Here is a 25066-nt window from a genome sequence, read left to right as displayed (position 1 = left end):
ATCAATTTTTTTTGCAATTTGGCTTTTTTTCTTTCCCTTCTTCGGTCCCTCTACCCTTTTTCCATTCTCTTTTCTTCTATTTTTCTTTTCCTGTTCTGTTGTTCGGTATAGCTGAAAGAAGAGCACAACAATTGGTGCTCCAGATGTACACCACTCGTCCGTGTAGTGTCAACAAATTACAGAATCAAACTCCTATATATATATATATATATATATTAACAAACGATATTATCTATAATGGAGGGCGCGAGCTAGTCTTTTAATAGGCCAGCAATAATGGAGTTCAAATTTGTCTTCGAGAATTAAACCACCTCTCACTTCCAAGTGAAGAAGAATATCAATAGATCGTAGTACTAAGGGCTAGTTTAGTATTGTTGTGCTTTTTAAAAAGAAAAAACTGATTTTGATGTGCTGTGAGAATGAACCATTATAAAATAAAGTTGTTGAGTGTTTAATAAATTTTTTTTTTTTTTTTGTAAAAGTGCTTTTAACAAAAAATTAGTGTCTGAGTGTTTGGTAAACTTTTATATAAATTACTGTGAATATGTTAAATGACTACAATGGATATGGGATTTAACGTAATATAATAATTGTCACATAGAATAACTAGGGCAATGATTGTAATTTTGTAAAATATGTAGGGATATACATGCCATTTGAAAATTTCATCAAATGAGCATCTATGATTTGAAAAAAAAAAACACTTGTTTTTTAAAAACATGGTAGACCCTGCTTGTACTTTTCTATGTTTTTCTACTGCCATTGACAACATTTTTTAAAAACTTTTTTTTTTTTTTTTTAACGGAACACATTTGATGTTCCAGATTTTTTAGTAAGCTACTTTTTTTCTAAAGTACCACAATCCTAAACCAGCCCTAAGTGGCCAAACTCTAATATCATTAGACTAAATAGTCTTGTGAAATTACGTTACTACCCTTATCTTTTTTCTTGTGATAGATGATTAAATAATATTTTCACCCTCTTTTGGTTGACAAAGAGGGTTCTATTTATTTGTAGTTTAGATGTGATAATGTCAAAGAAGAAATAACACTTCAAAGGGAGGAAGAGAAATAGATTTCACGTTGAACTGTTTGTCCAGAAGAATGAATTCTCCTTTTATAGACATTTATTGTACCCTTTTCACATGACTGTGACATCCCACATCGCCCAAGGGAGTGATCCTTAAATGTATATTCCTCCCTACCTAACACGAGGCCTTTTGGGAGCTCACTGGCTTCGGGTTCCGTAGGAACTCCGAAGTTAAGCGAGAAGGGGGCTAGAGCAATCCCATGATGGGTGACCCACTGGGAAGTTGCTCGTGAGTTCCCAAAAACAAAACCGTGAGGGAATGGTAAGCCCAAAGTGGACAATATCGTGCTACGGTGGTGGAGCGGGCCCGGGAAGTGATCCGCCCCGGGCCGGGATGTGACATTTGGTATCAGAGCCTAACCCTGGCCGTGGTGTGCCGACGAGGACGTTGGACCCCTAAGGGGGGTGGATTGTGACATCCCACATCGCCCAGGGGAGTGATCCTTAAATGTATATTCCTCCCTACCTAACACGAGGCCTTTTGGGAGCTCACTAGCTTCGGGTTCCGTAGGAACTCCGAAGTTAAGCGAGAAGGGGGTTAGAGCAATCCCATGATGGGTGACCCACTGGGAAGTTGCTCGTGAGTTCCCAAAAACAAAACCGTGAGGGAATGGTAAGCCCAAAGCGGACAATATCGTGCTACGGTGGTGGAGCGGGCCCGGGAAGTGATCCGTCCCGGGCCGGGATGTGACATGACTCTCTATATAATTTAATTAATATTTCTCTGCACTCCAAGAACTATTTGGAAAGGGGGTGTGCGGCTTCTCACACACCATTTGTTAATTTCTGTCCGTTGATCTTCTTCAATTTATCCGATCTCACGGTCAAAAATTAGAAGAATATGTGAGAAGTAAAATGAGGTATGTGGATATCACACCTCTTGGAAAATTACGATGGACTTGTAAATCGTACGTACATTGATGATCTCGAAATAATATAACATTCCTTTTGCTTTTGCTATGGAGTTGCCTCGAAAAGAAAGCATAAACAAAACGAAAAGAGTTATAAACTTTTCGATTAGGAGCTCTGGTATGTACTTTTTTTCGTTGTATAATATTGTTTGAAAATTATTATTTGTATTCTAAAAATTAAATTGTTCAAAAATTTAATTTCATTTGGAAAATGTTATTTTGATTTAAGAATTGTTATTTGCACTTCAAATTCTTGCTACAACCACCATGTCCACCAACACTGCCGCTATCTTATACATTGCAAAATCATTACAACCAAACACAAAATCATTACTTTTCATTATATATGTCTCTAAACTGCATATTAATATAACCTTGTTTGTCAATCAAAAATTAATAAAATTACTATTATACCCTTTTATACATAATTGAGATTAGATTAGAAAAAAATATAGGCATTAAAGTAATTCACACAAACAAGTTTTTTTTCCCTCACCACAAGTCACCATAGTTTTACTCCTACACTTCTTCTCTCCCACTCCCTACTTTTCCCCTTTTTAATTCCAATTCTTTTTTAAATTGTACTTTGATCACATATACAATGTATTTTTAATTTGAAAACAAGATCTACATAATTCATCTAGAAAGCAAGATACTTACCTCAAATAAACTAGTATTGCTTCATAATTTTGTAATTTATCCATCACCAAGGTATTACAAAAGACAATCTCACAATCAACACATTTAATAAAATGTGTAGAGTTTTCCTACTAAAATAAAACTATAAGTTCACTTAATTTAAAATTTCACAAACTAGCTAGTCTAGTGTTTTATCTATTGGGTTGATGACACACCCCGACCGAGATCAGGGCATGCTGGCCGTCACGAGGAAGTGACGTAACCATGTGCACAGTGCGGAAGCTACTAAATAATAATAAAAGTATGAATAAATAAAAACCAGCTATACACAAGGTAAGAACATACATGTGCAAGCGTAAGTGTGGAAACAAAGTTCAGAGCACGAAGAACTAATGCAGTCCAGGAGAAACGATACTATATACACACACCCAAAGGTGGTCCTACACTGGTGATAATCTGTCAGATATGCCGGGAAAACCCTCTGGGAAGCCACCAAAAGTGCTAGCCAACTAGAACCTGGAGGGGCGCAAAACAGAAAGTGTGAGTGGGCAAAAACAAAGCTTTTCAAAAACCATTTCATAAACAAGGTTCTAACCCCTCGCCGTAAAACCTGTATACTTCCCAGAAAGTATAATAAATACATACATATAAGTCATGCTCAGAAATATGTCATGCCAAATGTCTCGAGATAAAATGCAAGTACTCAGGTAACGCCAAAACAATGTCATGTAATCTGGCAGCCGGAGTCACCTAACGTGACCTGTACGGCTGAATACATAGCTAAAATCTCCATCTCACTAACTATACCTGCACACGAGTCGGAACCACCTAAAGTGGTTTGTACGACAGGACTGGGTGTATAATGAGTACGCTCAAGTGCACGATCACGTGAAGGCTGGGCGAATAATCGCGGGTCACCTACGAGTCGGAACCACCTAAAGTGGTCTGTACGACAGGACTGTGCACCTAACTTGGATCCAAGATGAGCGTGCGGTGCGAGAGGTGAACATCACGTGAAGGACTGTGCCCAACTCTGGGCGGGAGCACTAACACCGGGGTTGCAGGTTATGAGCTCTCTATGCATCTCAAATCACTACTAAACATGAATATAACCATAACTTACCTGGCACTTACCTGTGCGTCCGCAGCACTAACATACAATAGATATATGTATACTAATAATGCATAAACAAACGGCAACAATATGCATTGCATATAAACGTATAAACGTTTCAATTCATTTTCTGGGAAAAACATAAGTATATAGGTATATACGGAAAACCAAAAGCCCACTCACTGGTATGTAGAAGGGTCGTAACCCCCTTGCCTCGAGTGACCGCGCTCGTCCTCGGGATAGGTCTCACCTACATGCAAAACAACTATAAAAACGTTAATTTTAAAGCACATAACCAACCTCACGAAATAACTTCTCATACAATGCTCAAATGGGGTGTATGAATACACCAACGTGATCTACTCAACCTCAGGAACATCCCCATATTTTTAGAAAAATTTTCTGACGTCGCACGCGCCCCTACGCGCCGGCCAAGGCACGGCCACACGCGCCGCCTACGCGCAGGCACGTGCCTGGCACACTGACGGCGTCAGGAATATTCCGTTAAATCTAACTAATGCCGTTAACGCCATTAGGAATATTCTGTCCAAACTGACGGAATATTCTGTCATCTTCTCCGGCCAAACTCCGGCGTCGGCGACGGCGCCGGAAAACCGGGAAAATTTTAAAACCTTGTATCTTCTTCGTTTTTCAACCAAATTTCACAAAATTGGTACCAAAATGAAGCTTACAACAAGAGGAACAAATCCATACTACTTTCAAGCACTAAAACCCACGGAATCTCGCCAGGAAAACACCACCAACTCCGGCCAAACTTGTAACTCACGATCCCGACGTCCAAAACCTTCAAACGAACCACCCCGAGCCTCCTAAGGACCTCACCAAGCTTCTTACAAGCTTGAAATTCCCAAAAACACAAGAATTAACGTGTGCATGAACAATGACCAAATCGGGGTATCCCGAGTTCGACGTGAAAACGAAGGTATCCTTACCTGAAATGGGTGTGGTTGAACTCCTAAGGACCTCACGAGCACGAATATGTAATTTGTTTCCTCGATCTGTGAAGGTTTCAAAGGTTTTTGGGTGTGTCCGTACAAGAAGAATAGGAATATGAGAGAGAGAGGGCTCGGGACAGGGCAAGGAGAGAGGGTGAGTGAGTGTGGTGTGTGTGTGGTCCAAAACCAGCCAAGCAACACCCAAAAACAACCACATAACGAAACAACCATAATAGGGGCAAAACCGTCATTTCACCCCGACGGTATGAAAAATTCGGGACGGGCTGTCACAGTTGAAGTCATCAACATACTCAACCCACTCTATTCTCGATGCATCAATTTCCTGTTGAGTGTATGTAGCTTTTTCTTTGAACTACAACAAATCACAATCAAAGAGAATGTGTGACGACAAAAAAAAAAAAAAAAAAATTCAATCATACATAATTCAATATTAATTTTCAAAGTTTATATTTGTTAATGATGACTTTATTGCAAAAGCAGGTATCCTTTATCAGCATCCCCAATTGCTGGTAGTGCATGTCCAAGTTCTTGAACTCATTGAAATATAACCCCTACCATTTTATACACATATTAATTGAAAATAATTAGCGATTAAGACAATATTCTGAAAACGTAGTTTTCAATAATGTTAGGAACATAAACCATGTTGTATAAATTATCAACATTGACCCATAAAAATGTCAAAGTCGAAAAAAACTTATAGTTGAATGATATATAGAGTTAAATACAATCAAATAGGCTACTCATTAGGCCAGAAAGAAGTTGGAACAAAGAAGGATGCTCAGTCAAAAGTATAGTTATTTAAGAAGAATGTTTAATCCACAATTAAATGGAACAAAGAAGCTATGACAGAAATTACTTACCACGGTCATAGTTATTTGCTTGGTACCTAAATTGTCTTCAAGGTCCTTTCAAAGCGATCAGCGTAACATGTTCTCTGTCCACTGGCTGGTCCGATCATTAACTCTTTTATAAATTAATTTCTACTAAACAGTCGTTAACTCTCTCTCTCTCTCTCCACTTCACACTATACTGCCCTCTCCACTACACACTATACTGCCCCAACCCGCTCCTTTTTCTTACCACCTTTTCTTTCTCTGCTAGTCTTTTATATGAGGATCATTAACTAACTTTTAGCTACTCAGGACATCTAAATCGATAAGAACATATCGGGGATTGCATTGGGTGGAAAATTAATTAGTAAATAAGTGTTAACCGGGCTGAGCCGGTAAACTAAGACCATTTTTTACCTGATTTCTCGCCGAGGCAGTTCATAATCATGTCAAGAAAAAAGAATCTATTAGTGTCCCTCTGTGCAGCCAAATTGCAACCCTGTTTCAAAAATCTTTGAAATATATTTGACAAATGTGTAAACGAAATGAAATCAAAACTGAAATTCACAATCTAACTAAAGTTAATATAGCACACAAATAGCACATTAAAATAAACAAAGTTGAAATTTACATTTGACAAATTTTAAAAGACGCACAAATCAAATCAAATAAAAAATTTTCAAAGAAATATAAAAAATATGAAAGAAATATAACAACCTACAGAAGTGGAGATACCAATAAATGCAAAATTCCAAGCACTGCAGCAAAACCTATCTAATAATAATCTAATAATCCAACCACAAAAATGCATATACGTTGATATATATATATATATATATATATATGTGTGTGTGTGTGTGTGTACACATAGGGTTTGCAAAAGTTCAAGCACATACCTTTAAAGGGCGAAAACTGCTGGAAGATAAACGCAAAGTAAAAAAATCAAATAAACTAAAAAAAAAAAAAAAGAATTGATGGTTGTTGGTTTGACAATAATGGGATGGAATAATTTCACAATATGCTAATTTAGTTTTTTTTATCATTTCACGAAGAGTGTCAAATTGATGAATAGGATTGAAAGGAAGACAAGATACTGGGTGAAAATGAGATTTGAAAAAAAAGTAGAAGAGCACTGAGCTTTTAGGGTTTGAGGGAGTGAAAAAGAGATTTGAAAGAACAACCAAACCGGGTAGTTGGGGGAGATCATTGAGAAAGTGGGGAATTCACATTGGGTGAAAACGATAAACACCACGTTTGTTTTTTCACTCAGGTCTCCTTTTTTTTTTTTTTTTTTAAATTGCGTCATGTTATTATTTTAATAACATTTTTAATAAAAGAATGTCATTAAAAATTTTATCAAGTGTCATGAAAACCCTATTTTGCAGGAGTGGAAGCACTAAGGATTAGACTACCTCATAAATCTAGGAAAAAAAAAAAAATTAATTTCGAAACACAATTGAAGTTGTCACTAAATGCTTAATAAAATGAAGAAAACCAAGTTGAGAAAAGCTTGAGCATTTCTTGCTCTTCCGCACCTCTGTTCGTCGAACTTGTCGTCTCCTGAATAATGATCAGTTGTCCTCTTCTTTTCCTTCTTATGTTTTCATTTTCTTCTCCCTAACCGACAATTGCTTAAAGTTCATTTCTTGACATCATTTGAAGAGAAAAACATAAAAACTCTTCGATTTTCTGCGCGCCACTTTATACATTAAAGACACCTCGATTAATTTTTTCATTTGACAATGTCTTCTCTTGTACCTTTGGTCTACTTGGGGCTGATTACTGCAATGTTCCCTTCTTTAATTATCCGCTGCTCTCATTCTGGGACAATAGTTGGGTACTAAATAGTCAGTATCCAAAATATTAACCACATTAAGTGGCCCAATGAGAACAAAACATCTGTTACAATTTTTAATTTATAAACGTGTAACCAAACACAATATTAACATCACATCCAAACATCCCCTTTCTTCCTCAACGCCTCCCTCTTCCAGCCTCACTCCTCGCTTTCTGTCATGGTTTCAGCGCCAGAAACCTTGTCCTCTCCAACGCTTCCGGTAACCTCGTCTCCTCCATCGGTGCCACCCACTTCTCCTCCAACCTTTCTCTGTCGACGACCCTGCCCCAAAATCCTCATATTCTTTATCGTGGAAGCCATGGCAGCACTCCGTCGTCGTCGTCGGACTTCTCCGTCATGGAATTCACGGCAATATAGAAGCCCAAATTTCCCCAAATAATTTCAACCTCCTTCGTGATTTTTCTTCTGGGTGAAATTTCCTTCGTAAGTCTCTGGAACTTTTAAACACACAACCAAACAGCTCCTTTCTTCCTCCCTGCAACTTTTTCACCCTTTTTCCTCCATCTCCCTTCGTCTAGGACCAATCACCATGGCTGCCATTATCAGACACTCGGCAGCCTCCTAGCTCTGCTCGACCTTTCAGAGCGAGGTTGTCTCTGTTCCTAACCTCGCGTTGCTCGAGCTCATGACTGCCTGGATTTAGCAGTTGATGGCCTCAGATTTCTTTCGTAAACTAGAGCTCGTCATGAGCCTCTGGAACTCGTCGAGCCTTGGCAGAGTAAACTCGCTCAGCTCCTGAGAATCGGGGGTCAACTCCATCGTACCATCTAGATCAGTAGCTCTGTGGTACAAACTTCAACGAGCCTTGGTAGTCTTCAACGAGCCTTGGTAGTCTTCAACGAGCAAATCGTTCTCTGCCTCATGCACCGGCTTTAACCGGGCAGATATGGTGTTTGTTAAAATGCCTCAGTGAAAGTAAAAGCAGATTATATATTTTTTCATACTTTTTAAGATTTGAAAACAGTTACCTAAATTCCGTACCAAGCAAGTTTTTTTAGTATAATAATTGTATGTGAAAACTTGTTCATGGTCTCGACTTCTACTTTGCAAGTGTGGAATAACCTTGTTTTTGCATTTACTATGCAGATTTCTCCAAAAGCAAAAGAAAACCAAAAGATTTGCATACTGCTCTGTTTTTCTTCAAGCGTAGCCTTGATCATGAGCTAAGGTATGACCTATTGTTTGATTTTTTATTTTTTTTTAATTTCATCTGCTTTGAAAATAAAGGATTCCTTTCTCGTATCTTGAATTTTTTATTTATTTTGGATTCGTATATATTCAACAGATCGGAGAAGCAGACGAATTGGTAAGTTGAAGGTGCCATGGCGAAGGAGATACTCACTGCAATTATTCCTACAATAATTGACTACACAGTTAGACCACTTGGACGGCAAGTGAGTTATGTCATTTTCTGCAAAAGCAACCTTAAAGATCTAAGGAGTAAATTGGAGAAATTTAATGATGTCAAACAAAGGATGAACCATGACGTTGAAAAAGTCGAAAGAAAAGTTGATCAAAAAGTGGAAGCTGATGTCCGGAACTGGCAGACAGAAGCAGATGAGATCTCTCGAGAGGCAGAAGCATTATGGGATGATGAAGGCCGTGCAAAGACAAAGTGTCTGTATATATGTCCTAACCTGATATCCTATCATCAGCTCAGCAGAAAATCAACTAAATTGGTGAGAAAGATTGAAGAACATGAAAATAAAAACAAGTTTCCCACTATTTCTTACAATGCTGCCTTAGAAGACATATCTGCCATAGCCTCCGACGAGTACGTGGCCTTTGAATCAAGGACTTCAATGGTGAAGGATATCATTACGGAACTGAAAAAACCTGATATCAACAAGATTGGTGTGTACGGATTAGGGGGCGTTGGGAAGACAACACTTGCCAAAGAGGTTTACAGAGAAGCTGTGAAAGAGAAGTTATTTGATGATGTGGTTATAATACTAAATGTCAAAGAAAAAAAAGACAACGAAGAAATTCAAAAAGAAATTGCTGAAAAGTTTGATAGGGACGTTGATGAATCTCTGAAAATGGGAACAAGGGCGAATCTCCTATGGGCCAAGATAAAAGATAGGAAGACTCTTATAATTTTAGATGATGTTTTGGGAATAATTGACTTGGAGGCTGTGGGACTTGTTGGCGTGCCAACTTGTAATTTATTGTTAACCTCTAGAGATCAAACAGTTCTCTCTGGGATGGGCATGCAAAAGTGTTTCCAACTTGGCCTTTTAAGTGAAGAAGAAACTTGGAGGTTGTTTGAGAAGATGGCAGGTGACGTGGTTAAAGACGACCGTATACGGAAAGTAGCAACTCAACTAGCAAGAAGATGTGGAGGTTTGCCGGTTTCAGTTGTTACGGTTGCAAGGGCTTCAAGAGAAGATAGTCGTTTAGAGGTATGGAAAGATGCCTTGAGGCGCTTCAAAAGCTTTGACAAGGACGGACCAGCAGAAAAAGCAAAATTTGCTATAGAGTGGAGTTACAATCGGTTGAAGGGTGATGAGCTTAGGCCATTATTCTTGCTATGTGGAGTTATTGCAGGGGGGAGCTGTACTATTTTTCTCAGTGACTTGTTCAAGTATAGTATGGGTTTGGGTTTGATAAAAAATGTTGATACAGTGGAAGATGCACGGAATTCATTGCATGCACTGGTTGCAAAACTAAAAAATTCTTGCCTATTGCTGGATAGTTACGACCATAGAACTGTTAGAATGCATGAGTTTGTACGAGATGTTGCTGTCTGGATTGCATCTGATGATCAAAAGGCCTTTTCAAGAGCATATGGAGAGGAGGTGAAAGAATGGCCAACTGAGGATTTCCTTAAAAAATGCACAAGGATGTCCTTAAAATGTTGCAAGATCCCCAGACTTCCTGAAGTACCTTGGGAATGCCCAGAATTAAAATTGTTGGTCTTGGAGAATGATGATATTGGCGACTCCGAGGAAATCCCAAGCAAATTTTTCGAAGGGATGAAAGAACTCAAAGTGTTGGATGTAACCAAATTCAGTATTCAGTCACTACCTACATCTCTTCAATCCCTAAAGCATCTCGACACATTGTGTTTAGATGGGTGCGAGTTGGTAGACATAACTCTTGTTGGACAGCTAACACACTTGAAAATTCTTAGCCTCCTAAAGTCCAAGATTAAAGAGTTGCCCAAAGAAATAAGGCAATTGACTCGGCTACAATTATTGGATTTGACCGGTTGCTCTGAACTTGTTCTGATCTCACCTGGTGTTATATCAAGCTTGACAAGACTAGAAGACTTGAGGATGGGTATAAAAAGCTTCAAGCAATGGGAGGGTGAAGGTTTGGTCGATGGCAGAAGAAGTAATGCTAGCGTTTCAGAGCTGAAGCACTTATCTCATCTATCCGCATTGGACGTACACATTCCAGATGCTAACCTTCTTCCAACCAACTTGTTCTCTGATAAGTTAGAAAGATACACTATACTTATCGGTGATTGTTGGGAATGTCCTGACATCTATGGAACCTCCTCGAACATGCTAAAACTCAAGCTTACAAGTGGAAATCAGTTCGACCGAGGTATAAAGTTGTTGGTAAAGAAATGTGAGCAATTGTACTTGGATGGGATGGAGATTGAGAATATTATTTCCTATCTATTTGACAGTGAAGCTATTAATCAACTGAAGCAGCTCCATGTCCAAAACAGCGACGAAGTTAAATATGTGTTTAACTACGTCAAATTGAGTTATTCTTATAATGCCTTCTCCAACCTGGAATCTCTAGCTCTTGAAGACCTTGTGAGTTTGGAAAGTGTATGTTATGGGCAACTCATAGGCGAGCCTTTCCGAAAGTTAAAATCTTTGACACTTCGGAATCTACCAAAGCTTATTGGTTTCTCTTCAAAAAACAAGCAATTAACGATTGCTACAGAAGCCGACGAAATCGTTACGGAGGATGAAGTTGGTGGACCACCGAGACTGTTCAATAATGGGGAGGTACTTTCTTAGTTACTTTTTTAGCAAAATGGTTGCATGATTCTTTCTCCAAATAGCCTTCTTCTTCGAATTTCGACATATAATTCTTTTTTTTTTCTTTCAATAAGAAAAAAGATACAAATGCTTAAGATTTTGTTTTTTCCATAAGCAAAAACCATTTAAATAATATATTATGTTATTAGGTTTTGATATTAAGATTTTTTTTTAGGTATTTTCTAACAAGTTCAAAACTTCTGCACCCATTTATGTATACGGCCGCTCTGTGATTTTTTAAAAATTTTGATATCTGTCCATTCACTCATCCAAACTTAAGGGAGTAAACTCCAAATGAAGTAAAGAAAAAAATACAAAAAATCAGAGCGTAGCCCAGCGTAGTGGGTACCTCTCCCATTCACTCATCCAAACTCTCCGGCTCTCCCATTCCCCTTCCTTAATGAGAGTCTTTTATCATTTTGGTTTAACACATGGCAAGTAAGGAATGCCGGTGTAATATCATTCAGCATGGTCAAATCAAGCTCTACACAAGTTTTTCCCTAGGTTTTGAAATTAAGATGTTTTATTCCCAGAGCATTCAACTAATGAGTTCAAATATTCTGCACTTATTTATGGATGTAGACGCTCTGTGACCTTTTTAAAATTTGAAAATCTGTCCATTCACTCAACAAAACCTAACGGCGATAACTCCAAATAAAATAAAAACATAACAATCAGATCGTAGCCCAGCCAGCGTAGTGGGTACCTCTCCCATTCCCCTTCATTCCTAACGCCACCAATCACCGCACCCTCCTTCCTCACGGACCCCCACCTCTTCAAGCACAGCGGCAGCATCTCCCTTGATGACATCATCGAGATAGCCAAGGTTATGAGGAACAGATCCATGGCCGAAGGAGCTCGCGGGAACGGTGAAGTAGATTCTCGGTGGGCTGCACGGTGAACGGCAAGGACCCAAGGATTTGCAATAGGAGATGGTCGATGGTGCGTCAGGGGAGACGCTTATATTCACAAATCTGACAGCCAATATTCCCAGATTTGGTCGTCCCCTATTGTTTGTAGGAGCAATTAAATTGAAGGGCGAGGCTTTTGGGTTTGATTTATGGATTTAAAGTGTGAAGGAGAGGCAATTGATATTGCTGCTGTTTAGTTTGGGGAAGTGAGACAGAGAGGAGGATGGGCGGCTTCTTTTTTCTTACTTTTGTTTTTATTTTTATTTAATTTTACTGGGAGGACAGGGTTATTTTAGGGTTTAGATTATGGACCGGTGTCAACTAATGAAACATGTCAAAGACGAGTCGCACTTATTTTGAGTGCAAAAAATATGAACTCGATCATCAGAGATAATTCATCATTTACCATTAAAAATATTCACAATAATATGTTTTTGGCATCAATTTAAATAAAATAGTTTTTTATTTGATCGAAAAATAACTAGTTTAAAGTTGGAATAAAATTGACATAAATTTGGCCCTATAAAATTGATATAGTTTTTTTTACTCCAATTTGTTCTTTGCTAGTTCATGAATGTACAAAGATATACAGCTGTCTAATAGCCTGGTAGGTTACATTTTTTATATATGACCTTTTACTTTATATTCACACATTTGGAACATATATGACTAACCACAATGTATACTACAATTTCCTATAATAAACATGAATTTTGCTCTGTGCTATGCAGGTTTTGATACCCAACTTAACAGACCTAGCTGTGCATCAATGTGATAGTTTAAGATTCTTGTTTTCGAGTTCCATGGCTAAATGTCTCGAACAACTCAAACATCTCACAATATCCAAATGTCAGGCACTACAAATGGTATATGACACATCATCTACCACTTGGGTGAATGGTTTTGAGTGCCCAAATCTACAATTCGTTGACATAGACTCATGTGATAGTTTGAAAAATGTTTTTCCCGCCTCGGTGGCCAAAGATCTTAAGCAGCTAAAGATGTTGAAGGTTAAGAATTGTGATTTACCGGAGGAAATTGTCGCGAAGAAAGAAGGACCAGAAACCGCATATGAGGAGTTCGAGTTCCCTAAAGTAACATTTATGGAATTTCATAACCTGCCCCAACTTGGGAGTTTCTATCCAGAACTGCATGTTTCTAATTGGCCATCACTCAACATCTTAAAGTTCACAAAATGCGGTGGTGTGGAGATTTTGCCTGCCGAATTTTCAACATATCAAGACAAACTTGAGTTGGGCCACCCAAGACCAACGGAACAACCTTTCTTTTTAATTGAGAAGGTATCCATATTTGTACACAATTCTTTTGATATTCGAAATTTTATGTGATTTTTACATACTAGTTAAACATACACCATCAAGTAAATACAGTTATTATGTTTTTAATATTAAAGTTATTATGTGATGTCCAGTTTTTCAAAATATTTTAAAGCATGCTCTTACCGTTGATTATATTTCAGGATAAGTCATTCCTCAACCTGGAATACTTGGTTTTGGACGAGAACACAGAGATTTTGTATGGTCCACTCCCGGCAGAGTTGTTGAGAAAACTAAAAGGAATTGGTTTTGCTACTTCACATCCCAAGTCGGATGATTTCTTTGAGAATTTACAGAACATTGAAGAGCTCTGTGTGTTCTCTGCTCCTTGGAAAGAATTAATTGTCCACGACCACCAAGGAAGTAGTAGCGGGGAAATACATGAAGTTAAGACCCTCCCACATGTAAAGGGTTTGCGGCTCCGCAATATGCCGGAGCTGATACATCTAGGAAAGGAGAACTCCCAACCAGGGGGCCCTGTTTTTCCAAACTTGGAATTTCTATGCCTAGAAAAATGTGGCAGATTAGAGAATCTAGCTTCAACTTTGATATCCTTTCGGAATCTAACCGCTTTGGCCATATGGAGCTGTCACGGAATGCAATACTTAATACCTTATTCTGTGGCTAAGGATTTGCAGCAACTCCGGGAGTTGGTAGTTAAGTGCTGTGAAAGAATGGTAGAAATAGTGGCAAGCAACGAAAATGATTCAGAAAATGAGATTACTTTCAATTGCTTGAAACATTTGCAACTTTCTGGTCTACCAAGTCTGCAAGGATTTTGCACGGGAAATTGCATTTTCAAAGTCCCATCCTTACCCACTTTGATTGTCGAGGACTGCCAGCTGATCAAGTTAAAGATTTCTCCTGATGGGTTACTCCAAAGTGATCCAAGACCAGAAAGACAACAAATAGCAGAGGAAACTGATGATGTACTGAAGCTAAGTGATTCAAAGGAGAATGATCGTGATCAAACCGTAAGTTCTTCATTCACTAATTAAGAATCTATTAATTTCACTCTCCAATTTTTCTTCTTTTTCTGAACCTTGAACCGTTAAAATTAAAAGTCTGATTTATTCATCTTATTCGTAGTTCTTCAGTCAGATTTCTTATTGAACAGTTTGTGTGGTTGTTTGTAATCGTCAACTAAATATATATTTTTACAGGACCAGCTGATGATTGCAGATACAAATTGAGATGTTACAATTGCAACACTCTCTACCAAAGAGGGATCCTCATTTTTTGGCTGGCATGTTAAGTTTTTCCGGGTGTGTGTGATTGCTTGTTTGTGTGTTATATTCTTCTTTCTTTTGTTTTTCCTTTTAAAGGAAGAAATATCATCCTGGGGAGCAGACTAGAAGGCTCTCTGATCTATTGGACCACACAACACATTCCCCAGAAATCACATTGGTATGTCCATATTTTTTGGATAGAGACAACTATGCTACTTGATGTCGTGCTATGACTGTTAGTCATAGTTCCAAGAACAAGATGGGCACCACTCTTATTGTCAGTGACCGCCATATTGGATTTAAGCTGGCAAAGCTTCCTCCTCAAGGAAGAAGCCTTGGTTATGTGATTTCTGTGGGCTAGAGGCCAGTTCTAGCCTTGGTTATATGATTGCTTGGACCTTTTTGGCTTTGGCGTTACTGTGGTGGTTGAATCAGGGGCATTGGAGATCCTGAAGATGCAGGCTATATTGGCTTTAGCGTTATTGTGGTTGCTAGTTGGGTGTTACTTGCTGTGACTATTCTCTGTTCACCCCTCAACGGTCTGTGCCCAGCTTCGTATCCGAGGCCGATTTCATCTTGTTTGATATAAGCCTGCGAGCTACGGCATCAACGGAAAAACTATCCCAGAAACTTGTGTGATTTGGGTAGGCACTGATACATATTCCGAGTCATGTTACACTTGTGTTGACTTGTTAATGTTTCGTGGTAAAAGTGTGATTTGTATTAGGAGCTCTGTTCACTACATTTTCGGTATTTGTGTTTGGGAAATAATGCTAGTGTGATTTCTGTAAACATTGATGCATTTGAACTGGTGCTTGTATGCACTTGTCTACTGAAACTGCTTTGTACTAGAGAGTGCTTCTTATTCTTTACTAAAATTGAATCAATCGAATCGCATCTTCTGACTGGATGTGTGTCATGTTGTTGACTCTAAAAATTACAAAACCTACGTGGCGCGCAGGCCGGGTAACTAATAAGCTAACTACGTTCTTCGGTTGAATGCGGGGCGTGCCAACTCGTCGGCCGAGCTCGGCCAAGGAGTAAAATTCGTTGATGTCGCGTTAAGCGCGTTGTTGACTTCTTTATCTTGCGACTGCGACCGAGGAAGGAACGCTCTCGATCTCTGGGTTCTAGAGCCTGAAGACAAGGCAACTAATTTTGCGAAGTTCACAAATCGTTGGCGCCCGATTCGGTCACTGTGATTATATTCGTAAGAGTATAGGCACGTTGAATCGACACCAAACTGTATGGACATAGGTACTCAAATGTGATGTATGTCTTGATGGTGAATGTAGTTCGGCCGTCAGAATGCCGAACTCTGAAACTCACTTGTGAGTATCCAATCATAAAATCACTCGGCGTCCAGTACGCCGAATAACGTAATTCGCAACACCTTACTACGCCGAGAAGGCTAGCAAGGTGACCTCTACCAACAAGGGTTCGAAAATCCTTCTCGGCCGAGACTCAGATAGGTAACCAGTCAGCCTTGACGCAGTGTTGTTTATCCAAACTGAAGGTGCTTCTTGGTCGGCTGATTCTGCGACAACAGTGCTGTTTATCCAAACTGAAGGTGTTCGCCGGGTGCCTCCACAGTGCTGTCTATCCAGACTGAAGGTATGTTGGCAGAAAAAGAAAAGGAAGAAATCTCAAGGTATTTGAGAGGCTTTGCGCAGGGCAATTGTATGCTGAATTGAAAGTCCTTTTTGTTGCATGATTTCTTGTATTTATAGCACCCGTTCCTTTGAAACCGAATCGCGCCCTTATTTGGATTGGGAGCCCTTGTCCTGTTCCAACTTTGCTTCGAACAAACCCACTCCCATTAGGATTTTGAACTTTCCCCTCTTCCGAGGCTTTATTCTTCGCTGACCGGGAATCTTGGTTGCCCCAGGACTTCCTCGACCTTCTTGTTTATTTGAATTATTCATTCTTAAGATAGGACTCGACCGCCCCTGCTAACTGGCCCAGAATCTATCAGGCAACCCATAGTAGTTAACATAGCTTTGGGCCGAGCCCAATTGTATGCTCGGCCCAACTATTATTTTGGGCCCAAACACATGTGTATATTTTTCTTTTTCGTTTGGAAAGAAAGCTAGATTCCATTGGTTGGAGTACAATTTTTTAAGAGAGCTCCTAAAATGATTTTTTTTTTTTTTTAAATAGTTTTAGCTAAAACTTTGCTATAAAATAGAGAGCATGAGATAATAAGTGTTTGTTGTGGTTGTGTTGATTAATCCAAGTTTCTCTGTGATCCCACAAAAATACACCCCACTCATGTTTCAATGTTGATAGCCGCTTTCTTGCCTGCTCATATCAAATCCTTGTCATCCATACCTTGATCAATTTGTCTGACCGTACAATCTCCATTACCTCCCTCAAAAAAAAAAAAAAAAAAAAAGAGAGGAAAAAAAAAAAAAATATATGTTTCGATAAAGAACCAAAATTCACAGGTGCAACTTCTCCTTGTCAAAACTCGACCACGTCCATCTTTCTACAATGGAGGGGAGTAATTTTGAGAGCTTGAAGAAAAAGATTCTTATGCAAGTTATCTCACATTGGACTTGGGGTACAGAAATGAGGTGGATATTGAGCATAAAAAAACAATAAGATCATTGAGCAGACAAGAACACTTGTTACCGTAGGTGATGTTTTGGGAAGAAATGATTTGGGGTACAGAAATGAGGTGGATATTGTATATGAAAACTTGTTCATCTCGACTTCTACTTTGCAAGTGTGGTATAACCTTCTTTTTGCTTTTACTATGCAGATTTCTCCAAAAGCAAAAGAAAACCAAAAGATTTGCATACTGCTCTGTTTTTCTTCAAGCCTAGTCTTGATCATGAGTTAAGGTATGACCTATTGTTTCATTTTTTAAATTTCATTTGCTTTGATAAAATAAAATAAATAAATAAAGATACCTTTCTCGCATCCTAAATTTTTTGTTTGGATTCGTATATATTCAACAGATAGAAAAAGCAGACGAATTGGTAAGCTGAAGGTGCCATGGCGATGGAGATAATCACTGCATTTATTCCTACAATAATTGACTACACAGTTAGACCACTTGGACGGCAAGTGAGTTATGTCATTTTCTACAAAAGCAACCTTAAAGATCTAAGGAGTACATTGAAGAATTTTGATGCTGCCAAAGTTAGGATGAAGCATACAGTTGAGGAAGTCGAAAGAAGAGTTAATCAAAGGGTGGAAGAGGATGTCCGAAACTGGCAGACAGAAGCGGATGAGATCTCTCAAGAGGCAGAAGCATTATTGGATGAGGAAGGCCACCGCCGTGCAAAGACAAAGTGTCTCTATATATGTCCTAACCTGATATCCTATCATCAGCTCATCAGAAAATCAGCTAAATTGGTGAGAAAGATTGAAGAACATGAAAATAAAAAAGAGTTTGCCAGTATTTCTTACAATGCTGCCGTGGAAGACATATCTGCCATAGCCTGCGATGAGTACATGGCCTTTGAATCAAGGACTTCAATGGTGAAGGATATCATTACGGAACTAAAAAAACCTGATATCAACAAGATTGGTGTGTACAGATTAGAGGGCGTTGGGAAGACAACACTTGCCAAAGAGGTTTACAGAGAAGCTATGGAAGAGAAGTTATTTGATGTTGTGGTTATAATTCTAAATGTAAAAGAAAAAAAAGACAACGAAACAATTCAAAAGGAAATTTCCAAAAAGTTGAGGATGGACGTTGATGAATCTGTGGATATGGGAACAAGGGCGAATCTCCTACAGGCTAGGATAAAAGATGGGAAGCCTCTTGTCATTTTAGACGATGTTTTGGAAGGAATTGACTTTGAGGCTGTAGGACTCATCGGTGTGCCGAATTGTAAGTTATTGTTGATATCTAGAGAAAGACAAGTTTTATTCCATGATATGCGTACACAAAAAGATTTTCAACTTGGATTTTTAAAAGAAAACGAAAGTTGGAGTTGGTTCGAGAAGATGGCAGGTAATATCGTTAAAGACAATCGTATACTAAAATAAGCAACCCAACTAGCAAAGAAATGTGGAGGTTTGCCAGTTTTGGTTGTTGCAGTTGCAAGTGCTTTAAGGGATGGTACTTTGAGGGAATGGAAAGATGCGTTGAGAAGTTTCAAAAGATTTGACAAGACATAATTGAATGAAAAAGCATTCTTGGCTCTAAAGTGGAGTTACGAACAATTGGAGGATCAAGAGCTTAAGCAATTGTTCTTGCTTTGTGGGAGTTGCTGCAATTTTCTCAATGACTTGTTAAAGTATAGTATGGGTTTGGGTTTGATAAAAAATGTTGAGACAGTGGAAGAGGCATGGAATTCATTGAATCGAATGGTTAAAAAACTAAAAAATTCTTGCCTATTGCTGGACAGTTATGATGATGAGACTGTTAGAATGCATGACCTTGTACGAGATGTTGTTGTCCGGATTGCATCTGATGATCAAAAGGCCTTTTCCAGAGCAGATGGAGATGAGGGGAAAGAATGGCCAACTGAGGATTTCCTTAAAAAATGCACGAGGATGTCCTTAAAATGTTGCAAGATCCCCAAGCTTCCTAAAGTACCTTGGGAATGCCCAGAATTAAAATTGTTGATCTTGGAGAATGATGATATTGGCGACTCCCAAGAAATCCCAAGCAAATGTTTTGAAGGGATGAAAGAACTCAAAGTGTTAGATGTCACTACCTCCGTCTCTTCTCTCCCTAAAGCATCTCCACACATTGTGTTTAGATCGGTGCGAGTTGGTAGACATAACTCTTGTTGGAAAGCTAACAAACTTGAAAATTCTTAGCCTTCTAGAGTCCAAGATTAAAGAGTTGCCCGAAGAAATAGGGTAATTGACTAGCCTACAATTATTGGATTTGACCGGTTGCTTTGAACTTCTTGTGATCTCACCTGGTGTTATATCAAGCTTGACAAGACTAGAAGACTTGAGGGTGGGGATAGAAAGCTTCAAGCAATGGGAGGGTGAAGGTTTGGTCGATGGCAGAAGTAATGCTAGCGTTTCAGAGCTGAAGCACTTATCTAATCTGTCCGTATTATACATACATATTCCAGATGCTAACCTTCTTCCAACCAACTTGTTTTCCGATAAGTTAGAAAGATACACCATACTTATCGGTGATTGTTGGACATATCCTAACTTCTATCCAACCTCCTCTAACATGCTAAAACTCAAACTCACCAGGAGAAATCAATTCGACCGAGGTATAAAGTTGTTGGTAAAGAAATGTGAGCAGTTGTACTTGGATAGGATGGAGAGTGAATATTATTTCCTATCTATTTGACAGTGAAGCTGTTAAACAACTGAAGCATCTCTATGTCCAAAACAACGACGAAGTTAAATATGTCATTAACTTCGTCAATTGGAGTTATTCTGATAATGCCTTCTCCAACGTGGAATCTCTAGCTCTTGAAGATCTTGTGAGTTTGGAAAGTGTATGTTATGGGCAACTTATAGGCGAGCCTTTCCGAAAGTTAAAATCTTTGACACTCTGAAATCTACCAAAGCTTATTGGTTTCTCTTCCAAAGGCAAGCAATTAACGATTGCTACAGAAGCCGATGAAATCTTTACAGAGGATGAAGTTGGTGGACCACCAAGACTGTTCAATAATTGGGAGGTACTTTCTTAGTTATTTTTCTAGCAAAATGGTTGCATGATTCCTTCTCCAAATAGGTTTCTTCTTCGAATTTTGACATATAATTCTTCTTTTTTCTTTAAGTAAATTGTAGCTATGGTCCCTTAACTTTAACTCAAGCGGAGCAATGGTCCCTCAACTAAAAATCCATTACCATTGGTCCTTCAACTTTAATTCAACTGGAGAAATAATCCTTTAACTTTAACCCAATTGTAGCAATGGTCCTTCCAACATAATTCATTTTGACAAAAAATTTGTTGTAGTTGACGAAAATGACCATAATTACACACTTTGATCAGTTGGGGACCCTTATTATATAAATGGATATTCCAACATAACCTATTTTGACAAAATTTTGACGAAATTGATGAAAATGACTATAGCTACACATTTTGATAAATTGAGGGACTAATGGTAATGGATTTTTAGTTGATGGACCAGTGTTACAATTTACTCTTTTTCTTTCAATTAGAAAAAAGATACAAATGCTTAAGATTTATTCTTCTTTCAATAAGCAAAAACCATTTAAATGATATATTATGTTATTAGGTTTTGATATTAAGATTTTTTTTTCCCATCAAGTTCAATCTTCTGCACCCATTTATGCATATGGCCGCTCTGTTTTAAAATTTTTGAGGCTTTTTAGCCAAAATGGTCATTGAGATTTGCTTAACACATCACTTTGGTCCCTAAGATTGAAAATCAATAGAAATGGTCCATGAGATTGTCCATCATCCATCATTTTGGTCATTCCGTTAAGAACTCTTTTTGCAATTTTTAAAGCTTCGTAATTCAATCGTTTCTTAACCAAATTCAACCCATAATATATTAAAATGAAGATAGGAAAGTCTAGAATAAGATTATACCTATTTGGAAGCACAATGGTTGCCGAAGATGTCGGGAAAATAGTATGAAAGGTGACTGGTTCGCGGGAAAACTAGAAAACTCTTCGGAAACTAGGTAAACTTTAAACATTCATTACTTCTTCAATACTCAATGAAATCATGTGATTTAAAAACAAAAATCATACTTCACGACAAAACGAAGAGAATGGTACCCTTCTCGATGGCTAGCTTGTTGTGGTTTAGCCGGAAAACGGCTCAAAAGTGACTATCTTGGTCTCGAGTTAGGCACTTTTGAGCCGTTTTCCATCCAAACCACCGCGAATTAACAGTCAAGAAAGGTACCATTCTCTTCGTCTCATCTGTTCTTTGCTAGTTAACGAAAGTACAAAGATATACAGCTGTCTAATAGCCTAGTAGGTTACATTTTTACTGTATGACCTTTACTTTATATTCACACATTTGGAACATATACGACTAACAACAATGTAAACTATAATTTCCTAAAATAAACATGAATTTTGCTCTGTGCTATGCAGGTTTTGATACCCAACTTAACAACCTTAACTGTGCATCAATGTGATAGTTTAAGATTCTTGTTTTCAAGTTCCGTGGCTAAATGTTTTGGGCAACTCAAACATCTCAAGATATCCAAATGTCAAGCACTACAATTGGTATATGACACATCATCTACCACTCAGGTGAATGGTTTTGAATGCCCAAATCTAAACTCAATTGACATAGACTCGTGTGATAGTTTGAAAAATGTTTTTCCCGCCTCAGTGGCCAAAAATCTTAAGCAGCTAAGCAAGTTGAAGATTAAGAATTTTGATTTACTGGAGGAAATTGTTGGGAAGAAAGAAGGACCAGAAACGGCATATGAGGAGTTCGAGTTCCCTAAAGTAACATTTATGGAATTTCATAACCTGCCCCAACTTGGTAGTTTCTATCCAGGACTGCATGTTTCTAATTGGCCATCACTCAACATCTTAGTGTGGAGATTTTGTCTGCCGAATTTTCAACATATCAAGACAAGCTTGAGTTGGGCCACCCAAGGCCAATGAAACAACCTTTCTTTTTAATTGAGAAGGTAACCATACTCGTACACAATTCTTTTGATATTCAAAATTTTATGTGATTTTTACGTACTAGTTAAACATACACCATCAAGTAAATACAGTTATTATGTTTTTAATATTAAAGTTATTATGGGTTGTATACAATAAGAAATAGGCATACTATGTTTATGGTATGGGTTACCAGATATGTAAACGATCAATATGGTGTATGTGAATGTGAATGGTAGCTCTCTTAAATTGTAAGAAATGCCAATATATCATGTATAAGTGCCCTTTATAAATTGACATCGTTAGAGATTTTTTTGTGCAAGAGAGCTATTGTATAAGTGCCCCATATAAATGTGATTATGCAAAAGATATGTTGGCATTTCTTACAGTGAACTTATCTCATATGGCATGTATTACATTTCGAGGTCCTCATTAACACTTGAAAAATCTTGGACACATAAAGCTGAAAAATGCAAATAAGTAAATTGCTTTGAAAAATATATTAGGATGATATTACCTTCCCAATCACAACTTATTTGCATCTTGCCAAATCTCTCGGAGTCGGATTTAAAAAATTTCGACATTGTATTGCCAGGAGGACCCAATTGGCCTGATTAAAAAGCACTCCTTTCCCAAAACCTTTAAACTGTTCAGAGTCCATATTCCAGAAAACAAATGCTAATCAATAACCAATTAATACTTGGTAATCATTGAAATTAAAGTCCAGAATTCACTAATGTCAAATTTACAGCCAAATGAGCAATCAATTGACTTAACTGTAAGGAAAAATGTGCACAGAAAAGTATCTAATTTCACAAAATAAATGAAACCATATCAAATGTCATGATATAAACTCAGAACTCGAAAGTTTAAGCAAAATCCACTCTCAACAATGTTGTAAAAAATAAAAAAATAAAAAAAATAAAAAAAAGCCTTTTCATTCATAATTTGAAGTAATCCAAAATTGCAAGCAATAAAACGCTCCAATCAAAAAAGCTCTGCAAGGTCATGAAATTGCCCATGAATATCGCCACAAATTGTCACTGGCATTTTCACAGGCATGCAAATAAATAATAATAAGTGTCTACCCGTACAATTTGAAAGATCTACACCAGCGTCACCAATTCAAAATGAAAGACAATAATGACGCTTTTTTCCCATACCAAATGCAATAACAGTGAAATATGTAATGTAACACATAATAAGAGACTAAAGAAACCAAAATTTTCACCTGAGCATTGCTTTCACCCATTAGAATTTCCTTTACGTTCTCGCATAACGTTCTCACCTACAATGAAGCAATGAAGAAACAATCATGTACAGATAGACGGTAAAAGTCCCAGATTATACTTTAGTTCAGATAGTTTTGTATGTGTATCAGATAATTCATTTTGAAAAAAACAACTGCCTTATCTTAGAGTGGCAATACAACCGCCTTATCTATAGTCAATGGCTAAAATATTTATAGGATCCAATCCATTTTTAAAATAAATGAGAAGCATGTTATAAGACAATTTGGTTCTTCACCTAATCAGCTCAAAGTTCCCTCACCAAAATAAATTCTTCGAATGAAGTAACCCCTCTTTTTATGCCATCTATAACTAATTTCATGTCATTCCGAGAATGACCTATTTACCATTTCCCGCAAGATACAGATTAGATCTTGTAGTAAATTTAGACCAAGTAAGGCATTTGATTTAAAATCACAATAAACAGAACCTGAATTACATCACTACAAACACAAATAAAAGAAAATGAAATATTTTCCCATTTGGTGGCTCAGAAAACCAAAAAAAGTATATAACTTTTTTTCCTTAACAAAATACACAAAAAAATTCCACTAGAAATTGCAATTCCCACAAATCCAACAACAAATCAACAAACCCCATGACCCCATTTTCTTTCCCACATTTTCCAGACAACCAAACAGACCCTAACCCAACCTAATTCTGAAATCACTCAACAATGGGCGGGGAACGCATTTATATAAGATGAAATTAGAATTTGGGTTGGAGAGAGTTACCGGCAGTGTCCCATAAGCCTAAGTTTGCAGTTGTGCCTTCAACCACCACAATTGCACTGAAGTTATCAAACACAGTTGCACAGTTGTTATCCAACACGGTTGGAGAGAGTTACCGGCATAGTCCTGATGAACACAAAAACAATTGAAATACAAAATCAAATTACTTGGAAAGGGAAAAGGGGAAAAAGCAAAGCAATTTGTCCAGAGAGAAGAAAGAGAGAGAGAGAGAGAGAGAGAGAGAGAGGGAGGGAGGGAGATTTGCAAATTAAAATCTTGAAAACAACAGAAAAAAGCTACAAAACTAGATGCATAAATACATAAAGTAATTCAAAAAACCAAAAAGTCACAAATTAGTCAAATGTGAGAAACCCAGAAGGATCTTTTTGGCAGAAAATAAATAAAAAAGTAAATTGTAGTAAAGGTTTCTCAACTTTAATCAAATTGGAGCAATGGTTTAAAAATCCATTACTATTGGTCCCTCACTGATCAAAATGTATAGTCATGGTTCTTTTCGTCAACTTCGTTAGAATTTTGTCAAAATAAGTTATGTTGAAAATACCATAATTGGGGTCCATCAACTAATAAAAACGTGTAGCTATGATCTT

The 25066-nt window shown here is 37.8% G+C and overlaps 1 long non-coding RNA gene and 2 pseudogenes across 1 annotated transcript; 2 read left to right on the top strand and 1 right to left on the bottom strand.

Annotated features, from left to right (window-relative positions):
* Window positions 1-8506: 8506 nt before the first annotated feature.
* Window positions 8507-15732, top strand: LOC137740387 (disease resistance protein At4g27190-like; annotated as a pseudogene).
* Window positions 15733-17661: 1929 nt separating this feature from the next.
* Window positions 17662-22435, top strand: LOC137740759 (disease resistance protein At4g27190-like; annotated as a pseudogene).
* Window positions 22436-22959: 524 nt separating this feature from the next.
* On the bottom strand, window positions 22960-24665 carry LOC137738930 (uncharacterized). Its single transcript, XR_011069077.1, has 3 exons — window positions 24462-24665; window positions 23670-23726; window positions 22960-23084 (listed from the first exon to the last, which is right to left on the bottom strand). It is a non-coding gene; the product is annotated as an uncharacterized lncRNA (long non-coding RNA).
* Window positions 24666-25066: the final 401 nt, after the last annotated feature.

The sequence above is a fragment of the Pyrus communis genome, chromosome 7, assembly GCF_963583255.1.
Source record: "Pyrus communis chromosome 7, drPyrComm1.1, whole genome shotgun sequence".
Lineage (NCBI taxonomy): Eukaryota > Viridiplantae > Streptophyta > Magnoliopsida > Rosales > Rosaceae > Pyrus > Pyrus communis.
This window is presented reverse-complemented; position numbering and strand designations above follow the sequence as displayed.